Below are 10,606 nucleotides of genomic sequence, written 5' to 3'. Positions count from 1 at the left end.
TTGTGGTAAATGATAGAAACAATTTGATTAAGTTATGTGTGAGTAACGACAAAAAAAATAAAAGAAAAACATATTACATTTATATTTTCTTCTTTTATATATAATATTTTTTATGATTAATGTGGATAGAAAAATTGAGGATAAATTTTTAATTTATTACTTAATAATGTCATATGTATGTAATAATAAGAAGAAATTAACATTAAAAATATATGTATGTAATAATAAGAAGAAATTAACATTAAAAATATTAACGAATAATTTTTTTTTAAAAACTATTACCAAAAAAGTTATTAATCTATATTCTTACATTACTTTTTTAGTAACTTTCCACTAAAACGCGCCGAATCACAAACCCCTTGGTCAAAATTTTAGGTGCATTGGTCGAAGTGGGATTTGGCCTTCAGTACCCGAGAGAGACAAAGAGAAAGGAAAGAGCGCGTTATGTGTTCTTGCCTCGTTAGTAGCAGAAACTCGCAAAACCTGAAGCACATATAAAATGCCAAGTAAAATGAATTCAATGTTCGGAGATCTGAACAGGATCTCTATGCATCAAACTCTCTCCATAATTCAGATCCGAAAACCAGATCCCGCTAACTGAGATCTCTATTCTCTTCCTCTCACTTTTCATCCTTTTTACTCAAATTCCCCTTTCCACTTTCTCGACAAAATCATCTTCCGTCATTTTTCTCTCCGCGGCTTCCTTCTTCCTCGCAATTCCAACCGTCACGGCTTCACAATGGCTCCAAGCTTCAACAAACCAAGAATCCTTCCCGCTCTTCGCATTTTCCTTCTCCTCTCCTTCTTCTTCAACCTATCATACACCTTCGCTCAGGTCAACTTCCTGTCCTTCGTTCTTCGCGTTTCTTTCACGAATCGCGGTCCTAACGTGTTTCATCTCTATGTGTAGGATTCTCTCTCGCAGAATGCGAAGGAAGGATTCGGCGGATCTGTGGATCTCGGTCGCCGCGGCAAAGTAAGCTTCCGTTGCCTCTCTTCTCTCTTTTTCCACCGTTATTTGTCGTTACGTTCAATTGTGGAGAAAACTGAATCGAATGCGTTGAAACTGGAAATGAATGTTGGTGTGCTTTCTGTGATCAGATTGCGTTGAAAGACATAGATAATGGTTCGATCCTTTCTCTTGGCTTAGACTCCTCCGGTCCCGGACTCTTCGATGCTCTCTTTGCAAGTCTATCGATGATCATTGTCAGCGAGGTTAGTTTAACGAAACTGCGTTGTTCTCACATTCGTTGTTTGATTTTGCTAACTATTATTTATAGCTAGTGTGTTGTCTAGCATTTTCACTGGATCTAATTTGGATCTCAAGAACAAGAGTTTTTTTTTTATATGTTTTATTTTTATAGAGCTGTATAGATTCGTGAAGGTTTGTGAGAGCTAGTGGAATTTAGGAGACGAGTGTTGTGAGAGTAAACTGGAATCAAACTTGATTGAATGAGTGAAGTATGTGATAGAAAACTGATGTGCGACCGTAACCAATTGATACTAATGGATATTGCTGCGAACGAGCTCAAATTTTCTTTAACTAATGCTAACCAAGCTGACTATATTATGACAAATAGGAGCGATCAAGTCATTAAGAAGAATACTTGTTTCATATGATACCTCTCTTTTATGTTTGAGTAATGCCTTTAACTGATTTTTTGTGTGCTAGATCGGGGATGAGACGTTTATAATAGCAGCTCTTATGGCTATGCGTCACCCTAAGTCAATTGTCTTGTCTGGTGCGCTAAGTGCCCTGTTTATAATGACGGTAAGTGCTACAGTAATTAACTTTGCACGTTTAGTGTTTTTGCTTTGTTGTCTCATCATGGGATGCTTTTTTCATAGTATTTGTTATGGAATGGTTTCTGCATCTACGAAGCACCTTTTCTGGGTGCTCTTCCTTTTCATGTCAATGTTATCTGGATTAAAGTATTGTACGTGTCAATTAGGTACTTTCTACTGGGCTAGGCCGGATTGTCCCAAACTTGATTTCTAGGAAGCATACAAATAGTGCAGCTACAGGTACAATTTCTCGGTTTGATACTTACTGCTGAGCTGATTAGCGTAGTTTGTGAAATTCGCAAAAAGAAGGTTACATAGTAATTGTTTTGAATTACAAGGGTTTTTGAGTCTGTACTCTGCATTTGTTATAGAAGCTACAAATGGTTTAGGGGTCTATGAATGCACTTGTCTGGTGCTGTTTATTTCCATACTTAAGTAATAGTTGGTTGTAACTTTTTCATTTCATTTGTGCCTGCTTAGCCTTCGGGTTCACTCAAACTCCTGGTGGTTTTAGTATAAAGAAATATTGTGGATTTAGCTCCATTGGCTGTTTGTGTCTATTCCAAATATTGTGTCTTTTACTTGTATAGACTCTATTAGAGCTCTAGTTAGCTTGCGCATTAAATTTTGTTTGTGGCTTTATAAGTCAAAATTATGTGCTACTCAACCATTTGCGAGCTATTTGTTTTTGGATTGCCATTTATAACTTAGTGATTTACCAGTTTCCAAATTTCTATTCATTATCTTGTGTTTAACGATAAGTGTAAGGTCAATTTTTGTTAAGATGGGGCTGATTCTATTTCTTTTCTGTCACCTGCAGTTCTTTATGCTTTCTTTGGGTTAAGGTTACTATACATTGCATGGAGATCAACTGATTCAAAATCCTCACAGAAGAAAGAAATGGAAGAAGTATATTTTCTTATTAAGGCTTTATAGGAAAATTCCGATGATGGCCCGAAATGCTAGCGAGTCACTCTAACACTTATCCTAACGTACCTTTTACAATTGGCTAAAATTTGTTGAAAATCACAAAATTATATTGGGTCTACTCCTTTTTTAATGAATTTTACTCATGATTTTGTAGTTTTCAATAAATTTCAACTAAGGGAATGTGTTGAAAGATGTGTATTCGTGTGTCTTGCTAGCACTTGTCTTGTCATGTTAAATATTGCTAAGAGGAAACACCTTCACATAAGTTAGTTTCTTTGCTGCTTTTGTTTTTTTCTAAATTGTAGTTTACCCTGGCACTTGCCATGGGGAGGGAAGCTCAATTATTTAACTGTAAACTTGCTGCAGCTGGCAGGGATTCTATATTTGATGTATTAATTGGTTCAGTTTTTTTTTATAAAAAAAAGACTATCTGGTCAAATTTGGAACATGCTAAGAATTATTCTTCTTGTTAACTAGGTTGAAGAAAAACTGGAAGGCGGACAAGGGAAAACTTCAGTTCGGCGTTTCTTTTCAAGATTTTGTACACCAATTTTTTTGGAGGCGAGTACACTTTTTGCTTTACATCAATTATTTGACTGACAATAATCACATTTACACGTGTAACGCCATCTTATTTTTATGCAGTCCTTTATTTTAACATTCCTTGCTGAGTGGGGTGATCGTAGCCAGATAGCAACAATTGCAGTAAGATAACTGGTGCCCTGTAGATCACTGAACATTTCATGTTTTCGTGATTAATTTTATGTCTTAGGTTTTGTGGGCAACATTAGTAGTCTTTCCCCCTACATTTTTCATGTCCTTTAATTTCCTTCTGCAGCTGGCGACCCACAAAAATGCACTGGGAGTAGCAGTTGGGGCCTCTATAGGTCACACCATCTGTACCTCGCTGGCAGTGGTGGGAGGAAGCATGCTGGCATCTAAAATTTCCCAACGCTCAGTAGCTACTGTTGGTGGCTTACTCTTCCTCGGCTTTTCCGTATCTTCATACTTTTATCCGCCTCTATGATTAATATAAGTGCATATTAATCTCATTCGTAATGGCCTGTGGCCTTTTTATCCCGCTTTATTTCTCAACACAGTTGTCTCAATTGTAGATTTTGTTGTACTTGTTCCCTAGGAAAGCTCGATACTAACTGGAACATGAGATTTTGATTCCAATTCTTTTTTGTAAAATATGTTACGTTTTTGTCTCCTCACAGTAGTACATAGATAGCCATTGTTCTCACTCTCTTTTCATGGTGCCTTCACAATTGGCCCACTTTTGTGCGGGTTAACTTTGAGCATGAGATTGAATGATTGATGGACACCTAATTTTGGATTTTGACTATCGACTAATGGTTTATTGCTTATAGTAAGGATAATGTTTTCTGCCGTGAGCGGCTTACTATTATTTGAAGGATGGATAACCCACTAGTGGTTCGAAGTAGTCGGCAGTTAGTTTCTTGTTGTATTCTCTCGATGTCCTTTTTTTTAAAGTTTATTCTTGGTTGCCGTTATTACTTTCTGATTTTTGTTTATGATTGCATGTGATACTTCTTAAAGATAACTTATGTTCCAATCAAGATATCCACCAAAATTGATTGGTCCTTTGTTAGAGTATATCATTTAGAGGCTAACCTTGATCTTCATATTAGCATTCTATAGATGATAATATTTCGTCCAGTATCAACTTTACATTCAGTCAGATTAGGAGAGTTCTTTCCCATACTTTAAGATGTTGTAACACTACCTCTAGGACTAATGGATCTCATTCTTGCACCAGTGTCAAGTGTAGTACCAAACATTCTAGCAATTGAGTCATATAAGCCTTTTCTTCCAACGTTGAAGACCCAACAATTACAACATACAAATATTAGTACTTGGCAAGTCCTATGCTAGTCTAGTTGTTATCAACGTATCATCTATGGGACATGGGTAACGATTTTCATATTTTCATTACAGTTCAGTACCATCTTCACCTTCTAGTGTTGAGAGATCAATAATATTAAAGGGATCGAGATATTAGAATATGAACGAGTCGTGTTGGATGACTACCCTAGGTTTTGATGTTAATAAATTATATAAATTTAAATTTTCTAATTATGTTATGGAGTTTGCATACAAGCTTTATAAATTAACATCCAAAATGTCAAATATACACTATTTCGTATGAAGATTTGCAAAGAACAAACTCATGTTCAATATAATGAATATGCTAAAAAAAACACAAGCTTCCATCCAATATGTGATTGATTGTCCAAGATGAAAAAACAGAGGTTGCAACAAACTAACACTTTTTTTTTATGTTGCAACAAGCACCCTTTTGCTATTATCTTTTAAGGAAGAATATCACTTGACTTTCTAGTGAGCTAGAAAGTACAATTATGCAAAATGGTAACATGCTTTGCAAAGATGCTCACCATTTTCTAGTCACCAACAATAGAAGTAATATCGAAGATCACACTTTGATTGTTCTAGAAACAATTGACCCAAGCTAGAAGTAACAATAGTATTCAATATGTTTATCTCAATGAAGATACTCTATTTGATCGCTTATAAATATGAGGAAATATGAAACAATGATGAAGTGAATAGCAGAAAAGTATTGAACATTTATCAATATTGGGTGACTTTTTCAGATAGACAGTCAATAGCGAAATTATTTTGCATTGTACACTCAACAGCTCTAATCACTTAAAGCATTAAAATTGGTTGTAAATCCATTCTGAATTTTTACCAAATTTTATTAGTTTGTGAAAGTCATAAATGACTTAACGAAAAAGAATATTTGGAATCTTAAACTCATGGGGAGTTTAAGTTGTTTGTATTTCGCTGTGATTAACAAAACTCCTTAAATATTGGCAAAAATAATATGATATAACTTGGTGTTGGGATAAACCAATTTAAAAAAAAAAATTATATTTATACTCTTTTTTATGTTAGTATTTGTTTGCATTATATATAAATAATTTCTTCATGTTCTTTTCAAAGTTGTTTTTGTGAAAATATTTTGGACTAGGTATTTTTCTGTGGGACAAGTAGTTCTCATGTGTATCTAACAAACTATTCAACTATTTCATATTTATCAATAATTTTAATAAAAAAACAATGAATAAGCATCAAATTAGAGTTATTGGGATGATTTTTTTTAATATGATAATAACTTGCTCATTTATATTTTGATTAAAACTTCTTTGTAATAATGTTAATTCATAAAAAGGATATATATGTGGATATTACTCTACATTAAAGTTAGATGATTTTATATCTATGCTATTGTATGTAAGCATATGAATGCTAATTTACTATCTTCATTATATCAAAAAAAGTATTCACTCCTTAACAATTAAAAAATATAGGTATAATAATTGGATTATGATAAAATGCAAGTAACACAATTATTTAAATAGATTAAATTCTTGTATAATTTTTTTCATGAGAAAAAAAGTAGAAAAACAAGTTAAAATTAACTTCTCCAGAGCAAAAGCTAACATTAGTGTATATATAAATTATTTTGTACAAGTTATGTTTTAACTTTTATTTTTAAGTTGCATTACCTTATAACTTTTTTCCTCATATAGAAATTCTTTTGGATAAACTCGGTCGTGGTGTTATTTCTTATGAACTGAAACATTCGTTTGAGAAGTTCTAAGTCATACGAACCATACAAATATGAAAGTGAAATTTGTTTCAACGCATGAGCTTTACAAAGGGCTTTAGATTGGGTGGCAACACTTATTTTTATGGGTCTTGGATCATGTTTTCGGATATATGCCAACAATGTTTATCTAGTTTCAGTGACCAATTATCGCATTACAACTACCACCCCATTTCACCCTCGTTGCCGCCCATCATGTTCCTTATTTCATTCCACCATATCCAATGGTACACCACCACCGGGTACCCTTCATGCCCTCTCCGTCAAGAATGGTTCTTTTCAAACTTTGAACTCGGCTAACCATCTTTTAAGTCTGTATGTGAAATCCTACAACATGGGTCATGCCCAGAAGCTGTTTGATGAAATTCCCCACAAAAACACTCACACATGGACCATCCTTATATCAGGTTTTGCCAGAGCCGGCTCTTCGGAAATGGTCTTTAACCTTTTCAGAGGAATGCAGGCAAAGGGTGCCTGCCCAAACCAATACACCTTGTCCAGTGTCTTCAAGTGTTGTTCGTTTGACAACAACCTTCAATTGGGCAAGGGAGTTCACGCATGGATGCTCAGAAACGGGGTTGATGTAGATGTCGTGCTGGGGAACTCTGTTCTTGATGTTTACTTGAAATGTAAGGCTTTTCAATATGCGGAAAGGTTGTTTGAGTTGATGGATGAAAAGGATGTCGTTTCATGGAATATAATGATAGGTGCGTATCTGCGTGTTGGAGATGTGGAGAAGTCTCTTGACATGTTCAGGAAATTGCCTTGTAAGGATGTTGTGAGTTGGAATACGATCGTGGATGGGTTGATGCAATGTGGTTGTGAAAGACGGGCATTGGAACAACTCTATAGTATGGTGGAATATGGTATTGGGTTTTCTGCTGTCACTTTCTCCATAGCTCTTATTTTGGCTTCCTCTTTATCAGTTGTGGAGCTTGGGAGACAACTCCATGGGATGGTCTTAAAACGTGGCTTCGATAGTGATGGTTTTACAAGGAGTTCACTTGTAGAAATGTATTGTAAGTGTGGGAGAATGGATAAGGCATCTATAATTCTCAGAGATGTTCCTCTGGATTTCCGTAGAAAAGGGGATGTTGGAGTTACTAGCAAGGAACCAGAGGCAGGAATAGTTTCATGGGGTTCAATGGTTTCTGGTTATGTTTGGAATGGAAAGTATGAAGATGGTATAAAAGCTTTCAGGTTAATGGTTCGTGAACTGGTTGTAGTGGATATTCGAACTGTTACAACTGTTATTTCTGCTTGTGCAAATGCTGGAATTTTGGATTTTGGAAGGCATATACATGCCTACGTTCAGAAAATTGGACACAGAATAGATGCTTATGTTGGCTCTTCATTAATTGATATGTATTCTAAATGTGGTAGCTTGGATGATGCATGGATGATTTTCAGACAAGTCAATAAACCAAACGTTATCTTGTGGACTTCAATGATATCTGGCTGTTCGCTACAGGGTCAAGGAAGGCAGGCAATTAGTCTATTTGAAGAAATGTTGAATCAGGGTATTATGCCAAATGAGGTTACTTTTCTAGGGGTTTTAAATGCATGCAGCCATGCTGGGCTGCTTGATGAAGGTTGTAGATATTTTAGGATGATGAAAGATGCTTATTGCATCAATCCTGGAGTTGAACACTGCACTTCTATGGTTGATCTTTATGGTCGAGCAGGTTGCTTAACCGAGACAAAGAACTTCATTTTTGAAAATGGTCTCTCTCACTTGACTTCTGTGTGGAAATCATTTTTATCATCTTGTCGACTTCACAAAAATGTTGAAATAGGAAAGTGGGTTTCTGATATGCTGCTTCAAGTTGCACCATCTGATCCAGGAGCCTACGTTTTACTATCAAATATGTGTGCTTCTAACCATAGATGGAACGAAGCTGCTAGGGTAAGGAGTTTAATGCATCAAAGAGGAGTCAAGAAGCAGCCTGGTCAATCTTGGATTCAACTAAAGGATCAAATCCACACTTTTGTCATGGGAGATAGGTCTCACCATCAAGACAAGGAGATATACTCATATCTGGACACTTTAATCGGAAGGTTGAAGGAAATTGGGTATTCCCTTGATGCCAAACTGGTCATGCAGGATGTAGAAGAAGAGCAAGGAGAACTACTTATTAGTCATCACAGTGAAAAGATTGCAGTAGTCTTTGGCATCATTAACACTACCAATGGGATCCCAATCCGAATTATAAAGAACCTCCGCATTTGTACCGATTGCCATAACTTCATTAAATATGCTTCTCAGCTTCTAGATCGTGAAATAATTGTAAGAGATATTCGTAGGTACCATCATTTTAAGCATGGTAGTTGCTCTTGTGAAGATTATTGGTGACATTGACATAGGTAAAACATATAATTACTATTATCAAGTCTACGATATAGTGTTGATGTTCTGAAACCAGTCATGATATTTTTATTTGTGATATGTACATCTATCAGTGCATATGAGCCTTGTTGCAACGGAGTGAAAAAGACAGCGGGGAATATTCTGAGACATTGGGTTCCAGGTTACATAAAATTTTTGGTTCATATTTTTTTACTACTTTTTTTATTGTAAGATTCTAACTTGTATATTGATTTTGTTACCAGATGTTAGACTGACCAATCATTTCAATCCTGATGTCTTTTATGATGTTTCATCCTCCATATGCCTATGGAAGGTACTGATGATGTAGAGCATTAGATCAGATGAAACTCATGAAATTTATATTCTAATATCCTGTCTAGTCTACCCAAAATTAAAAAGAAAATATATGAAATTTGAAAAATAAGAACAGTAGGAAATGTTTTAGGAAAATAGAGGGAAATTATATTGCAAGAAGTGTTTAATTCAGTACTAAGTAGCGTAAAATCATAATCAATTAAACATGAAAAATTTGCCAACGCAAGTAACATGTTGAAGCAACTTATGGGTTCAGGTCATATTTGTTTCATAAAAATTTGTGGAACTTCCAAAACTCCCAATTACTAGCTTTATATGTCACAAACTGACAAAAATAAATCATTGCTATTGGAATGGCTTCAGTGTTTGATGTACTAGTACTTCAGATCTCTTGTATTTGCCACCTTTGTCCAGCTCAGTAATCAACTTTGAAGTTTGTTTGGAGGAACAAAATTTAGCAGGGAGGGGAGGCTGCATGGCACAAACCTAAGCAAGAATATACACTGATACTTATAGATGACCTACTAATGGAAGACCATGAGCAGGGACTGAATCTAAGCCCCTTTTGTCTGCGTTGTTCAATCCAGCATGTTAAGCAACCCTTACTGCCCACTTGATGAAAGGTAAAGCCTTTTAGACTTGCCTATCCTGTTTTATCTTTTTTATATTCTCACAGAGGACTCACCTAACTCTGAATCTTGATACTCAAGGTCTTGTACATCAAGGAAGCTCTGGCACAATTCGTTAGTTATCTAGGTTCTGGTTTTGTAGCTTCTATATAGGCCAATAGCACTTTAGTTATCACTTGCACTATTCTCATATTTGCTATAATCATGCAAATCACAATGCATTTTTTTTTGTATTGATAATTCTGCAAATTGGAATTTCTTTGATGCTCGGTGACTTAGCAATTTATTCTGTAATAGCAATATATGCACAATCTAGTTCTTAACATCAGAAAATCTTGAGTAGCGTTGTTCCGTTCCACAAAAATGGCAATTTCTGGTAGAACTGACGGAACCAGTTGTTGAATTGGAGACATTGAGTTGAAGCAAATGAAAATGTAGTAGTTAGTGCAATTAATAATTTCAAACAGAAGAAACAGCACTGATATTTTCTTCCTCATGTTTTGGTTAGCAAATAAATAAATTATATGGGTAATTCGTTTTATGAATGCGTGGTTGTGCATGATTTAACTTCTGTACTAATCAACATTGCATCTTACGGGAAAAAGGCAATGTAGAAAAGGACTTGATCGTGTTTTATTGTTCAAGTTGTTGTGGTCGTTATAGGTGAGACACAGCTTAAGAACCACTCACTTGATACTTTTTGTCTCCTATAGGCTATAGGTAAGTTAATTCTCTGTTATACTATATGGACGCATCATTTTGTTTTTTACCGATTAGCACCAATCACAGACAAAATGAACAATATTATTGGTTCAGATAGAGATAACAATAAGATAACCATTAGTTTTTTAAGGCTTTAAATCACATTACAGGGACAGTTTCATCTTTGTGAACTGTAAGTATCTTCGTTACTACCATGAA

At 35.3% G+C, this 10,606-nt stretch overlaps 1 pseudogene across 1 annotated transcript; it reads left to right on the top strand.

The window, feature by feature from the left end:
• The first annotated feature begins 361 nt into the window (after positions 1–361).
• LOC137826575 (putative pentatricopeptide repeat-containing protein At3g23330) lies at positions 362–9,949 on the top strand (annotated as a pseudogene). The gene is made up of 13 exons (XR_011083536.1): positions 362–835; positions 911–976; positions 1,102–1,215; positions 1,673–1,771; positions 1,953–2,025; positions 2,606–2,694; positions 3,193–3,276; positions 3,361–3,420; positions 3,554–3,741; positions 4,820–4,870; positions 6,620–8,737; positions 8,834–9,679; positions 9,767–9,949. The product of XR_011083536.1 is annotated as a putative pentatricopeptide repeat-containing protein At3g23330 (transcript).
• Positions 9,950–10,606: the final 657 nt, after the last annotated feature.

This window comes from Phaseolus vulgaris, chromosome 8 (assembly GCF_000499845.2).
Source record: "Phaseolus vulgaris cultivar G19833 chromosome 8, P. vulgaris v2.0, whole genome shotgun sequence".
In the NCBI taxonomy this organism is placed as follows: Eukaryota; Viridiplantae; Streptophyta; class Magnoliopsida; order Fabales; family Fabaceae; genus Phaseolus; species Phaseolus vulgaris.
This window is presented reverse-complemented; position numbering and strand designations above follow the sequence as displayed.